This window comes from Halichoerus grypus, chromosome 10 (genome assembly GCF_964656455.1).
Source record: "Halichoerus grypus chromosome 10, mHalGry1.hap1.1, whole genome shotgun sequence".
Lineage (NCBI taxonomy): Eukaryota > Metazoa > Chordata > Mammalia > Carnivora > Phocidae > Halichoerus > Halichoerus grypus.
In genome coordinates, this window is record NC_135721.1 from 17,745,486 (window position 1) to 17,761,339 (window position 15,854).

Consider the following 15,854-nt stretch of genomic DNA (forward strand, 5'->3'; position numbering starts at 1 on the left):
CACTGATGCCTGAAAGCTTTACAGTAGAGCAGAGAGCCTTATTATGTAAAGAGTAAGATACCTAAATCAAAATATAATTTATGTATTTGTGCATTGCTTTCTGTCCCTTGACCTACTTAGTTCTCCTTAATCATGAGTACATATATAGTCATGCACCTGAGGACGGGCACACCAGTGGAGATAAGGAAAGAAGATTAGGAAAGTGGCTGGTGTTTATTCAGTTCCTTCACTCAGTGAGTTAATAGATACCAAGTCCCACTTCCGTGCTAGATGCCAGAATCAGCAATGAGAGAACAGAGAGGTATAAATCACAGCATGCTTGTCCTTGAGGAAGGTGTCTGGTATCTAGGCAGAAAAAATGTACCAATGTAATTCTCCCAGGTGGGAGCAGAGAAGGCCAGAATGCCAGCACATTCTGTGGAGGAAAAACTAGGGACAGATGCTCAGAGCCTGCATCTCTCCATGACAATGAGAAAGCAGCAAGGAGGGTCAATTCAAGACAGGCCACAGGTCCACAGACGGGATAAGATTTATATTCCCCAATCAGGTCATATATGTGCTGGGCAATTGTGTTAACTTTTATATTTATGTCTTTTTATTTTAAATAGCATAAAATGACAATGGAGAGCTGAGGCCTGGCAAAGACTTCACTAGTATGATAATATTTTGTGTTAACATCAAAGGACGGGAAAGAATATATCAAGGGGGAAAAAAGGGCAGAGAATTCCAAGCGGAGGAAATAGTAAAGCAAAGAAGGTGAGAGAGAGCAAGGCAATTTATCCTCCTGAAACTCAGGAGTGGGCCTTCCTTCCACTCAGGGTCACCTCAGGTAAAGAGAGATTCTAGTAGGAGGTGGTATCTCCAGTATGTGCCCCATAATAATACTGACTATAAATCACATTATTTTTCTTTTGTATAGGATTGTACCCCAACCATCTAGTTCCCAAAGGTGGAATCTAGATAATTTTTATTTAAAATATTTATGGAGCACTTATAATCCTGGTCCTATTGGGTAAGTACTGATGTGGGGGGAAAAAATCTGGGTAGGGGTGACAGAGCGAATGGTAAACTTTATATGGCATCAAGCTAATGGTCCAGGAATGTAGGCAGAAGACACTTAGATTTCTGAAAACAAGGCAGTGGGTAATAGATGTGAAGTAGTTAAGAAAAGCCAGGTCTTTAAGACAGCCCAAGTTGGAGGCACTCTTTCTTTGCCAAATAAATTAGATGACTTGACAGGGAAATCACAGAAGAGAGGGTTGGGCATTTCAGGGAGAGAACATGTTATGTGGCCATGCAAAGAGCCATGGACTGGAGTAAATTTGGGGATGAGAATTATGAAGTATATATTAGAGACTCCTGGGGAAAAAAAATATTAGAGCCAGGTTCTAAAGAGGCCTTAAAAGCCAAGCAAAGCTCAACTTTTAGTAGACAATGGGGAGCCATTGAATTTTCTTGAGCAAGGTAGTGACTGAAGATTAATCCATCAGGGAGCACAGAATAAATTGGTATGCCCAAAGCAAAGAGGAGAATGTCCAGTTGAACTACCATCATTTGAGCAAGAGATGAGAACCAGACCAGAGCTCTGGTTGTTGAGATGAGGGCCACAAACTGAGAGGTGATTAGTGGCTATGATTTGCACTGCACATGAAATACTGAATGAGATAAAAAGGATGAAGAAAGGTATAATGTTATGGAAAAGTTGCTGAGGTGTAACAAGGAAATGGGTGTTCTTCACAATTGTTTACAATACTGAGCATGACTTAAAAGCGATATAGGGAGTGTTATTTCAGAAAACTGGGGAAACTACTCCCAAGTTATGTACACAACTCCACAGGATGGCTGTTGCTTTGCTACCAAAACCATCTGGGGGTGGGGGTTGACACTCACCACTTCCCTTTTCCCTGAACCTATCATCTGTTCTTCATACCTGCCAAGCCAGAAGGCCAAAGAAAAGCTAAGCAATCTGTGGGATGCCATTCAATGTAGAGTTCATTCAGGGCAGCCAGGAAAGTATGAGATGACATATCAGCTCATCACTTGTCCCTAAACAGGAAGACAAAAAATCTCAGTGCTATACGGAGTTCTATATGAAAGCAGGTAGGAAATAGTTTGAGAAGGGGGGAGTGGAGGGCTCAGGCAACAGAACCATTGGGGTTCACATCTGCTTCCTGCTTCATTTTCCTTATCTCAGCTATTTGGAGGCCTACTGAGGCCCTGGGGGATGGCAGAGGATGCCAGTGCTCTGGGAAGCATGCCCTGGGAAACCAGAGCACATTTATGAGAAAAGTAGGTTCTACTCTTCATAACTGTTCTCCTGCCACCTTCCCAAAGACCAACTTCCGGAACAACAACAGAACAATGTGAAGTTGCTCAGAGGAAGACTACAGGCGACCCTGTCCTTTGACGTTGAGTATACGGACCTGTGCTGAGCCAGCCGCCCTCGTGGAGTTAAACTCTTGTCCCAATTTTCAGCGGGAGCAACAAGCCTCTGTCTTACAGTGTGCCAGTCAACTGCAGACCTAGAGCCTTTCAGTAGCTTCCTGACTCCTTGCAAGTCATGGAGCCTTATTGACTTCAGAGTGATTCCTTTAAAATATTCTGAAGTCAATGGACCTAAGGGTCTAAACAGTCAAATAATAGAGAAGGCTTTGTAAGTGGTTCTTTGCTGTGTGCTTCAAGAGATAATAAGACATCAGTCTTCAAATGGTTTCTCAATTACCTCGCATGGTATATCTGCAGTATCTCCATGATAAATAAGCGGCAGCCTCTCTGAAGACTAGACTATAAAGCAAAGGTTAAGAAGATCACATCAGGAGCCAAAAATTCTTGGAAGCTGATGCTTCTCTACAGACTATTGATATTCAAATCCCACCAAGATTGTGCCCTATTTTAACTGGACCACCTCAGTTAATGAATGCATCTGGTAACTTATTTAGGAGTGGGTTTTCTTTGAACTATGACAGATTCGATTTCCCCTGAGATATACCATTCCAAGATCAATGAAGACCTGTGACTTATATTTATACACAATTCAGTGGGAGAGAAAGAGATTTTTGAATTCTTGTGCCTAGGGATATAATATTAGCTACCTTCAACTCATTAATTAATTATTGCCATTAAATGAATGCTTACTATTTGCAGGATACTAATCTAAGTGCCAGAGAATTAAATAGATAGGAAGGAAGGAAGGAAGGAAGGAAGGAAGGAAGGAAGGAAGGAAGACACACACATACAACCAATCTATGTCTTCAAGGGGTGCAAATAATCCTGCAGTCTTACAGGAGATAAGGATCAGACAAGGAAAGCATAAGTGTGACACAAGAGCAATAGGAAAAGCAAATGTGCAATAATGACAACAATAATAGCAATACTACTAATAAAATACATATATAGCAGGCAGAGGGAATGAGCACTCTTCCAGGTATTGTAGATATGCCAATCCAATTAATCCCCTCAACAGCCCTGTTGGTAAGTGCACTATATATCTCCACTTTACAGAGAAGAAAACTTAGCTCATAGAAGTTAATTAATTTACACAAGGTCATAGAGCCAGGGCTGGGTCTGATCGAAGTTTATACAGTTTAGTGCCCAATGCCATGCTCTGAACCACTCTGCTATTGGAGATCAGAGTCAGTCAACTGAAGCACGGTACAGATTGTTCAGGAAGGCTTCCTGTAGGAACTAGGTTGTAAGTTGGTGTTGGAAAGATGAGCTAGAATTTAGAAGTGTGAAGAGCAAAGGGACAGACATTCTAGATAAGATGAACAGTCTGAGCCAACCTTGAGAGGTAGGAAAAACTGTGGAGGAGAGACCCAGCACTGTGATTAAGCGTGTAGTCCTTGGAGCCCGAGACTGTAGCTTCAAGTCCTGACAGCACCATTTACTGGCTCTGTGACTTTGGACAAGTTCCCTAACCTCTCTATTTTGTCCTAGGTTTCTTATTGGAAAGTGAACATAAAAAATGGTGTCGCAGAGTAGACTGGTAAATATCTATAAACCACTTAGAACAGCCCCCGATGCATAATAAGCATTACATGAGGCATTTCCAAGTGACTAAATGTCAGTTGCGGGCACTAAGAGACATGCTTGGCTAAAAGGGTAAATGATATTTAACTGCTTGTCAATATGTGTCTTATCACTCACCCCTTCAAGGACCACCTCCTCGACACCCCAGCATAATTTTTGCTTGGGTATAGAATTAAAGGACAGCTCCTGGCCAAACCCTGTTATAAAGGACACTATCACCATTGCCATCAAAATAACCACAAACATTCCACCCAGAGCCTGTATGTGAAAAGCACTTTTAGGTGTACGCAATAATTTAGGGGAGAAAAAAGAGGAAGAGGAAGAGGAGGAAGAAGAGGAGGAGGAGGAAGGGGAAGGAGAAGGGGAGGAGGAGGAGGAAGGGGAAGGGGAGGAGGAGGAGGAGGAAGAAGAAGAAAGAAGAAAGAAGAAAGAAGAAGAAAGAAACTGCCGTTTAAATGCCTCCAGGTAGAACCAGTTGCACTGAAAGCCCGCAGTTGTATCAGGCCCGCGGCTGGCTGCAGTGCGGTGCATATGTGGCTGATTCCAATGCTCAGAGCAGCCATGGGAGTGAGGAAATGAGTCAAGGAGGTCAGGAGCCCTTACTAGCTCATTAGTGCTATCTGGATTTAAAAGAGAGATTCCCAAATCCCAGGAGGTGGCTCACTGCTTGGAACAAAACCCGATGCATTAACATCCTAGTATTCCAAAATGATCCCCGAAGCCCTGCAGTTACGCTGATGGAATGTGATTTATACCAAACCAAGGGCTGCCAAGGCCCGGACTGGGGAGGCAGTCGAGCAAGGGAATCATTGAGAATACGATGAATTTCTCAATCTGTGAACCTCCCGATTCAATAGGAGAAGTGCCTCTCTGGAGTCGTGGGGCCCCTGCCCCAGGCCCGGATGGCCTCTGCCACTGTGCCTGTGGACTGCAGACCTTGTCACTGCACCAGACCTGTCTGCATCTCAGCCAGGCTCCCGGCAGCCCAGCAGGTTTTTGGAAAGTGCCACAGCGGCCATCCGCAGAAGCCTACTCTCTGAGCTTGCTGCCTTCAGCCCGAGGGTTACCCCAGGAGATGGTTCTAGATCTAGCTCTAAAGCTGCTTCAGCTTCTCTGGAGAGAATATAGGTGGGGGAATGAGATAGGAACATGCCTGTGAAATAAAGAGAGACACAATTCACACTACACAATAACAACAAAAATGCCCATATGCACAATTTGCAAAACTCTCTCCACCTCTGGAATGTTGTGAGTTAGGTTTTCCCTTACAGTCTTCCACGGCACCCGCTGGCTACCACCATAGCCCAGAGAGTGACAAAGGAGAAATGGACCAGGAGCACACTCTCTGAGTCAGACAGGCCATGGTTTGCATTCATAGCCCTATCAAATTAGAAGGTTGTCCATGCATATTCCCAAGCTCCCTATCCGAGGGTGTGTTCAATTAGAGAGCAAATGACTCTGATTTTCAACTTGAGAGTTGGTCAGTGTAGCCGCCTGGACAGGCCAATTGCTGCAGTGAACCACTTCTGCCTCTCAGAGGCTGCACACAGGGCAAGCTTCTCTCTCGCTCTTGTCACAGTCAAATGTGGGGAGCTCTGTTCCATGCGGTCACTGAGGGATCCAGGCTTCTCGGATATGGCGGATCCCACCATCTCCCAGGACCTCAGCCTTTTACACAGGCAGACAAGGAGGAAAGGGAGCAGTTGGGAGCCAAGTTTGGAAGTGACATACATCACTCCCATCCATGTTCCTTTGTCACGTGGACTGCATCTCCATGAAGGGACTGTAAGAAAATGCAGTCTATTTCTGTGTGCAGGAGGAGAAGGAAGTAATGGGGCTTGCTACCCACTTCTGTTGTCTGCAGAATCAGGGAGGCTTCTTGGAGGAAGCAATACTTGAGCTCTCTGAGGATGCACATTCTTGCAGCCTCCCCTGTCTCTGGCTGGAAGTAACCTCAGAGGTTATTTCCAACGCTATCTCCCGGTCCAGCAAAGCACAGAGCTGAGTGCACAGTAATTGCCCAGACAACATGTGGTGTTTGATCTGAAATGGAGTCTAGAGGAATGTGGCAGCCAAAGAGGCTGAGGGTGGAAGCTGGGCTCAGGGTCCAGAGCTAGAGCATGGATACTGACTGAGGAGGAGTCCGAGGGACCTTGAGAGGATCCCCACAAATTAACTCCGCTATGGTGGGCCAAGGGTGAGCCAGAGAATCTGCCTGACGCTTTGCAGCTATTGCATATGTTCCAAGTATCTCCTAGACCATGGAAATATCTAGACAACTTCTGCTGGACACCATGTGTATTTGACCATCATTTGATTTGGTTTCACTGAAAAGTATCTGAAATATATAACCTGAAATAAATATATATAAATAGTCATTTATAATTAGCCCACTGTGGCTCCTTTTTATAGGCCGTTAAAAGATTTCCAAACTTGCAGTTAAAAAATCCCAATAAATCATTTTCAATGATGAACCTCTGCATCTGTTGTAGTCAGGGTCTTAGGGCTACAAAGGCCACCAGAGGTTGCTTGATCTTTTTCCCATTTTCCTAGAAAGACTCCAGCTTGTTTGTAGGACCCCGGGAAAAGGATGAAACACAGAATACCAGTGCTCAAAGAGCCCATGGCTGTGCCATTCTGCTAAGACTTACAAATAGGGACTGCTTGCCCACACAGAGCTGTCACCCAGAACCGGAGTCCCCTGGTTTCTTGCCTTGCCCTAACTCCCTCTGTGCTTCCCCTGCTTGAGATACCAGCCCCAGTGTTAGACTGCTTGGGCTGCCATGACAAAATGTCACAGACGGGGTAGGGGGAGGGGGGTGCTTGAATGACAGAAATGTATTTTCTCACAGTTCTGGAGGCTAAAAGCCCACCATCAAGGGCCAGCAGGCCTGGGGTCTTGTGCTTGTCTCCTCAACTTGCTCACGATGACTTCTTATCCTGTCCTCACATGGCCTCTTCTGTGTGCATGTGGAGCGAGAGAGCTCTAGGTTCCCTTTTCTTATAAGGACACCAGTCCTATCAGATTCGGGCCCCACACCAATGACCTAAAGGAACCCTAATTCCCTCCTTAAAGGACCTATCTCCAAACCAGTCACGTTGGGAGATGAGGCTTCACCAGGTGAAATTTGGAGGGACACAATTCAGGCCATAACAGCCCCCCACTCCTGAGGACCAGCCTGAACCCCGACTCGGTTGTGCACAGCAGTGTGGAGCTGGTACCACTCGTCTCATGCTCCTCTGCTTCGCGGCCCAGTCAGTGCCTGGGATCCACGGGTCTCCTCCCAGGGATCACCCCTTCAGCTAGTCCTCAGTCCCTTCCTCTATCCTCGAAGATGTAACCCTACACCCCTGGCTTTCTGGAGATAGTCCTTCCTGAGGAAGTGACAAATATTCTGGCCTGGATGACTTTGGGGAGGGCCTTCTTCCTTATCTCCCACCCCAGAGGACCAGGTGGCAGCTCCCACTGTCAGGCTGCTTCAGGATTTTCAGAAAGTCAGTCTTCCTGGGACCAAACATCGTCTGTGGTCAGCTGGAATGACATGAATGAGATTCTTGAGTCCTAATTTTATTCACCATCTGGTTGAGGTCGTTCATTCATTCAACAGATTTCGGCTGACTTTGGCAGACGCTCCTGCCTGTGTGAGTTGTGTGGTGGTTGTTTCAGCTGTAGTCAGACACAGGAAGACTGGACAGGACCCCTGACCTCCCTGAGGAGCGTGAGGCCACCTCACAAGTCATGTAGGCATCACAGTGGAATCTCCTTCACTTGAGATCAGTCCTGGGGCTGTGGGGTGGGAGGCAAGGAAGGAGCCCAGAACACGACACCAGGGCTCTGGTTCCTGCTGTATGGTCCATTCTGTGTGACTCTGGGTGAATGTCAGCCCCTGTCTGAACTGCAGCCTCCCGAACTATTGTCTGGGAGTGTGAACTAAATGTTATCTTCAGGCTCCCGCACATCCACATGCCCTGCTGTGCCAATCCTTTCTCCTTTTCTTCCTGGCCTGGGACATGCAGAGGATCTATTACAGAGGGCTTCTTGGACTCCACGCAGATTCCTTGGGAGTGTCCTCATCAGGCTCGCTCCCCTAGATTTCCCTGGATACAACTGTGGCCCACACGCCTTCATGTCAAGGACCTGTCTCATTTTCCAGGTCCAAGAAGATGAATGCTCAGCATGTGCACCATGGGAATGGAGTATTTCTTCCAGGAAGTTAATAAGATTGTATATTTTAGCCTTGGGGCACTGGAGAAGGGAAAGAAAAATTCCCTGAAACAACATGTCTCTTGTTTAATAAAGTTTTATTGTTATTATATATGAGTGTGAGAGAATGAGAAATCCATATCCGTTTTTCGCCGTCACAGCTTTATTGGTTCTGAGCTTAAGAAATCAGTTTGGTGACTAACAGAATAAAGAACTGACTGGTGATTTTCAATACGTGGCTCTTTCAGGAAGCAATCTAATAGAGTAAGAGCTTATTGGAAAGTATAGATGATGTGGAAATGAGTCACACAGAGGGGTGGGCTGTCCTGGCTCACACCTTGGGAAGGACAGGCATACATGACAGGTGACAAGGGCCTCTTTGATTGCTGGCTATACTAGCTCAGTGCAACACCCTGCTTTGGGGAGTAAAATTAAGCTGATGGCTTCGCTTTTCTCTGACTCCTATCTCCCCATCCTTGTTTTGAACCCTCCTTCAACTGAGAGCATCCTGCTACCCTAGGAAACCCTTTTGTTCAGGCAGGCAGGCCCCAGTCTTCTACCATTGTGTGTGTGTGTGTGTGCATGTGTGTGTGTGTGTGTGTGTGTGTGTGTGTGTACATGCCTGTGTGCTCCTGTGTGTACAGTGAGCCTAGGTGTCTGTCCCCAAGGCTTATGGTCTCAGCCTGGGCTCTCCCTGGAGGATAGTAGACCCTGCTTCTCATTGGACCTTGGTGAGGGATCTAACAGCCATGGCCCATCCTAGGGACTCTACAACTCCCTAAATCCCAGCTCTATGCCAAGGGTTTTCTCTGGCCTAAGGATGGTGGTTAACACCTCTTTAGGAAACACCAGAAACTGTTTTTGGAGCCTCTACTCTGGGGTCAGCCTCTCTCCCCTTAATTTCCCGAGCTTCCTTCTTACTATGTACAGCAACTTTTCAATCTGTGAACTAGATGAAACCTAAAGTCTTTTAAATTTGGCTTTTCTGAGCACAGCAGCAGATATGATTCTCTTTAGATGTTAAAGTTATACTTTATGGCCAGGTGGCAGAGCTGAGCCAAACTCAGCAGGAGTTCCAGGAGTCCCTGAAGGCGGTAGGGCTGGGTTGGTCAGTGACTGAGGCAGCGGTGGTATGATGGAGTGTATTAGTCTGTCAGGGCCACCATAACAAAGTACCCCAGGCTGGTTTTATACAGCAAGAGTTTGTTGTCTCAAAGCTCTGGAGGCCAGAAGTCTGAGATCAAGGTGCTGCCAGGGCTGGCTTCTTCCAAGGCCTCTCTCCTCGGCTGGTAGATGGCCGCCTTTCTCCCTATGCTTTCACATCACCTTCCCTCTGTCCTTATCTGTGCCCTAATTTCCTCTCCTTACAAGAACTCTAGTCAGAATGGATTAAAGCACATCCTACTGAATTAATTTTAACTTAATTACCTCTTTAAAGATTCTGTCTCCACATAGAGTCACACTCTCAGGTACTGCGGTTATGATTTCAACACGTGAATTTGGGGGGGGACACAATTCAGCTCATATAACATGTGGCAAAAGAACAGAAGCTGTGTGAGATAGGCACCAGGGATGGAGAAGTAAAAGGTGTCTTTGCTGTTGTCAGCATTCCTCTTGTGCTGGAGGGCACATCCCCGGCTCTCAGATGCCCGGGGTCCCCATCATCCCTGGGGCCCCTCCCTCTACACATCTTCTTGCAGCACAGGAGAGGTATATGAGGTGGGCCTACACAGGCCGCAGGGGAATAAGCCTCTAATAATGGAATTATAAATATTAACCACAGAAAATAAATATTGGTTTTAATAAAGGAGATATCCACGTACAGGAAGAGATCATGTACAGGAAGCAGCTACTCTCCCTGCCTCAACCCAAGTCTGGGACACGAGCTTTGTTTGGTCCCTGCATATCTGAGTCAGCTGCCTATGGCCTTGCTGCCCTTCTTTCTCCAGCAGGAAAGAATGAGAAACCAGCCTCCAAAAGCATCTAAATGACAAGGGAAGTCAACAGAGAACTGTTCGGGTCTGAATGGCTATTTTTCCTCCTCGGATATCAGAAACCCAGGTTCTACCTCCCAGGCAAAGAGTAGGTATTGGATTAGTGACATTCTGGGAGGGGGAACTGAGCCTCTGGCAGGGAGATGCAGACTGAAATTACTTTGGGGAAGGAGATGCAGGGATGCATCATGGTTCTGAGGATATTCATCATGGTCTGTCCCATACCTCAGAGCTACTCTGTTGAGTTGAGGCTTTAGGCAAAAGGGAAGGTTGACCCACTAATGGGGCAGGCAGTACTCCTTTCATTTAGAGCTTTTATCCAGCCCGGGAGCCATCTTCAGACCAGGTTTCCTGTGGGGCATCCACGAGGAGAGCAACAAAGCAGTGGAGATGGCCTCATCCATCTATCTTTCTTGTGCCCTCCATTCTCTGTCTTTGGGCTATGTGTCCTGGGGATAACTATCAAAAGCTCCAAGTGTTCTAATTTTTTTGCATTGAGTTTTCATTACACTTTAAACATTGCCATGGATGGATTAATGAACAGAGGCCTGCTGGATATTCAGCCAGAATTCTCAGAACCCCAACAGTCTTGACTCTGAGAGCTTAGGACCACTTGTCACTTAAATGATACATAATTTTGTTTCTCATCAGTTCTGAGTAGTACCCTCAGCTACTCTGGGGACCCCTTAGCCTTCTGCTTGGCCATGAGCATGTTTGACTCTCTGCTCTTTGTCCTGTGGACTTGATTCAGGTCCCGAGGGCTCCTCAGAGGTGGGAGTTTAGGACTCCAAAGGACATGAGCAGCTAAGAAGGCCATCCCTTTTTACAGGACTATCGTCACAGGAAGAAAAACTAAGGCTTTCCGCATGGATAACCAGAAAAATCCTTTGGCCCTGAAAACATTCCTCTTGTGTTCTCAGTGCCTGGAATTATATTACTGGAACTTGACTCCCTTGGGATTATAAGGCATTTTAGTCTTTTAAAGTCCTTTTTAAAATGCAAAGATATCTAGAAAGGGTGAAAACTTACATTATCAACAAGAATTTGAAGTCTTTGAGGGCAGAAAAGATGACTTAAATGCTTTTCTTACATATTACTTTTTTTTTTTGCTGCTCAGGACTCTCAGAAGGTTAAATCATTCCATATAATCAAGGCGTTCAGCTTGCTGAACACTTACCTCTTATAAGTCTAATTTCAATAATAGGAACTATTTTGGATAGAGAGCTCATCTAAAATGTTTCAGGCTACCCAACCTTCTTAAATACAGCCTACCAAATGCAGAAAACACTTTCTTGATAATTCAAGGTCATCATTATGAAACCCCATTGCTGCCCGCTGTGCTGATTCTCTCAGGCTTCACTGCAGTGGCCGAGCTGACATGATGGCGGTCCTCGCCTTTCCTTTTAAGCCTCCTGTCTTCTCCCTCTTGGATAAGCCACTTTCCCTCTCTTCCTGCTCATGCCGAAGTGTTGCCTTAGGCATTTGTTCTCTTTTCTAACCTATCCTTTTAATCACCTGTGGGGAGGAAATAAGATACCCAAGCTTTTGGAGGATCTGTGTGTAAAGGAAGAGTAGACAGGCTTTGAATAAAAAATTTTCCCATAGACCAGGGCAAGAATTTTATTACTAAGATTTGCTAATTCTTGCAACACAGGTACCTTGGCTTTTTCTCTGATTCTCAGCTATTATCTGGATAAGTGAGGCGACCAGATACCCCGCTGCATGATAGGTGAGGTAAATTTCTTTAGAAAGTTAGATGCCTGCCTTTGAGCATAAGGGAATGGGCACTTGTTGGAGAGCCCACTGCTCAAACTTGTCTCTGTCTCATCAGCAAGCTCTTCCATCTGCAACAAGTTTCCTCAAAGTAAATTATTGCCCAAACTGGAATACTTTTGAGAACAAAAGAATGCACTATTGATATTTACTTAAAGACAACAGGACTGTCCTAGGCAGATCAAGACCTAGGGTCTCCCTATTTTTTTTTTTTTAAGATTTTATTCATTTATCTGAGAGAGAGAGAGAGAGAGAGAGCACAAGCAGGGGGAGGGGCAGAGGGAGAGAGACAAGCAGACTCCCTGCTGAGTCGGGACCCCAATGCGATGCGGGGCCTGATCCCAGTACCCTGACCTGAGCCGAAGTCACACGCTTAACCAACTGAGCCACCCAGGTGCCCCCTTAGGTCTCCCTATCTCTAAGACAAACTTTAGCAACATCAGCTGGTACAGAGAACTAAAAATGTAGTGGATTACTGCAGGTCTGGATGTTCATCATGGCCACAATCACAGACTTTCCTTGGACAATTTCCCCATTTGGATTTAAATTTATAGGTCATGGACTCTGGCCAGTGGGCACAGAATGCCTGACATTGTAACAAAGCTAAAACAAAGATTCAATTATTCCTTTTGGACATAATATGCTCACCCTCCTGCATCCAAATACCACTGTTTCTTGGGTTGGCAAATAAAATGTGTTTCTGGATTATTTTTCTTCAAGTATCTTTTATAACGAGTTTATGGACCAGTGGTTTGTTTGAGCTGAAATATTATAATAATTAGATCAGATGGTGTGTATAAAGTTCTTAGTCTAATATCTGGAATATAGTAAGTATTCAGTTAATATTAACTAAAGCAAACACACGTGCACTTGCTAGTATACACACACACACTCACACTCACACTCACACACTTCTGCTTTTAAACTAAAGTACAATCTGGGAATGTGTGTCAATATTTAAAACATCCTTTGGCCTAGATATCCAGCTTCTAAGAATTTGTCCTAAGGAGAAACATGTTTATCACAATGTTGTTTATAATACTGAAAAACTGGAATAACCCAAATCTATCAATAGAGCATTAGTTAAAAGAATAACAAGGCATCTATACAATAGAATATGATATATGGCTCTTAAAAATAATGAAGAAGAATTTTATTTATTGATGTAAAAAAGTCAATGATATGTTATCAAGTGAAAATGCAACTTACAAAGCAGTATTCATGGTGTGATTTTTTTTGTCAAAAAAATGAACAGGAAGAAAAAACATCAAAAAAATCTCCTAAAAATATATAGCAAAATTATATGTCTTTTTAAATCTTTTTTAGTTATTACCTCTGAACTCTGGGATAACTGGTAATATCAATTTTCTTCTCTTGGATGTTCTGAATTTTGTTTCATACAGACACATACACACACACATATATATACACATACATATACGCATATATGAAACAAAATTCAGAACTTCCAAAGAAGAAGAAAATTAAGATGACCAGTTATCCCATAATTATATATATTATACATAGCCATATATACATATATGTGTGTGTATATAACTTTTATAATCAGAATAAAGTAATACAACTATTTAAAAACAACCCTCAGGGGGCGCCTGGGTGGCTCAGTCGTTAAGCGTCTGCCTTCGGCTCAGGTCATGATCCCGGGGTCCTGGGATCAAACCCCACATCAGGCTCCCTGCTCTGCGGGAAGCCTGCTTCTCCCTCTCCCACTCCCCCTGCTTGTGTTCCCTCTCTCGCTGTGTCTCTCTCTGTCAAATAAATAAATAAAATCTTTAAAAAAAAAAAAAAAAAGAAAACAACCCTCAGCTCAGATCCCAGCCCCTCTGGGAGGTGCTCCTGGGTCTCCAGTGTTCAGTGTCTGTGCTCTCATAATTCCCCGTATATATAATTTTTCTTGCCTTTCTCTCTGCATTATAGTTTTCTTATTATACATCAGCCTCATCAACAAGACCATGTAAATCTGTGGGCAAGCCATTCAGCTGACTCATCTTTGATTTTCCCTTATATGCCACCTAGCTTATAGTTTATGCTCAGGGATTGTTTGTTCAATGAATCAATGCAAAAGTGAATGGGTATCATGGCTTCTAGAACTAACCCAGTCTTCAGAGTCTCATGAGAGGAAAAGTAGAAGTAATGCTCCACTTGCCTTCATCATCTAGCTGCATCACGTGAGACCCACAGTCTGGGATCCCCTGAAGAGGTTCCCCCAGGGACACAGCAAGTGCTCAATATTTGTTTGTTGAAAGAAAGAATAAAAGATTGAACAGATGACAATGAACAGAAGTGATTATAACAACACCAGCGCCATCCTATGCAGAGGATCTAGTGACAATGGGTGCCAGGACCTGAAAATCACCCTGAAATTGGAAGACAGAGATGTGATGGAACCTTAGAGATCATAATCCATCTTCCTCATTTCACAGGTGAGGAGACATGGCCCAAAGAGAAGAGATGATTGCCTTGAAGACACAGGGCAGGTTAGCGGTAGCATCTGGGCTAGAACCCGGAGCCCTCACCACCTGCCTGGGGCTGCTTCCCTGAAAAGCTGCCTCTTCGCTCAACCACAGCCTCAGGTTTCTGTGTTTTCAGCGTGCTCTGCTTTTCTAGCCGAACAAACAGAGGGCAAACTCAGGATGTTCTCTACTCATCTTGGTTTGTGGTTTTTCCCTTCTTCCATCCGCTCTATATGCCGTTTGAACCAGACCCCTTCCCAGAGCAACTATTCCTCTGTCCATAATCCGCTCGCATCTGGAGACCTGGCTGCCCTGGGGGCTGAATCTCACCCACCAGGGTTTTGTTCTATTGAACAAAAGCAAATCCTGCATCAGGCAACAAATATTTCCCAATTCTTGAATAATTGAAAGCCTGGGCACCAAGCCGCAGCAGGCTAGGCACTGATTAGAAATGGAGAACGGGGAGCCCGCAGTCAGCATCACCCCTGTTTGGGGGCACCCCACAGGGCATCTGCCTCCCTCAGGTCTGCCGCCAGGGCCCAGGCATATGTGGGACAGCAGGAACAATTCTGGAAGCATCAGCTTCTTCACAGTCCCTCTGCTTCTGCCACCAAATTAACCTATGTGGTAAAAGCAGTGGAAAACCCAGATCCCTTAATGGCACACATCCCCAACTGAAAGTATGACTCCAACAACTATCTTCGCGTTCCGTCCAGATGGGCTGTTGGTGAGAATAAGCCCATTTCTCAGCTGCCACCTGAGTCCTGAGGAAATGCAGGCCTCCTTTCATCGCGATCATCTCCTTTTTCAGGTCAGATGAGGAAGGCAGAAGGCGGGTCACAGTGACAGCACTCCGCAGCCTCCGTGTCTTAGAGACTCCACGAGACACACAGCACAGAAAGCTCCTTTATCCGAGGGAGAGCTAGAAGCAGAACGGGGATGGGCCCCAGGACTTCTGGCCGCCAGCCCCGGGGGCTGTGCTACCCTTGGAGGCAGACACCTCTAGTCTTACCCGCCTCCTGCCCATGCTCAATGCTGCGGCCACAGCCGTGTCTGCAAACTTCAGATACGATCAGATCATTCCCCTCTTCAAATTTCCACTTTGTCAAATGTTTCCTATCACCTTTGGGACAGAGACCAAAGTCCCAAAGAGAGCTTTCCAGGGCCTCTGCACCCCAGTCTGTCTCCCTCCATGTCCTCATCAAGCACTGTGCTCCCTGCGCTGGTCACAACCCCCGCCATAGCCACGTTGACTTTCCTTGCGTCCTCAGAAGTGCCATGGTCTGTGGCTCTGGTCCTTCACATGTGTGTCCACCAGGCCTGGAACATTCTCTCCTAGTGAGCTCCTCCTTGTCATCCAAGGCTTTGATCCCTAAGGAT

The 15,854-nt window shown here is 45.4% G+C and overlaps 1 long non-coding RNA gene across 7 annotated transcripts in view; it reads right to left on the reverse strand.

The window, feature by feature from the left end:
- The window catches only part of LOC118543510 (uncharacterized), a 393,677-nt gene that overhangs the window by 231,666 nt on the left and 146,157 nt on the right, over window positions 1-15,854 (reverse strand). The gene's annotated exons all lie outside the window — the stretch shown is intronic.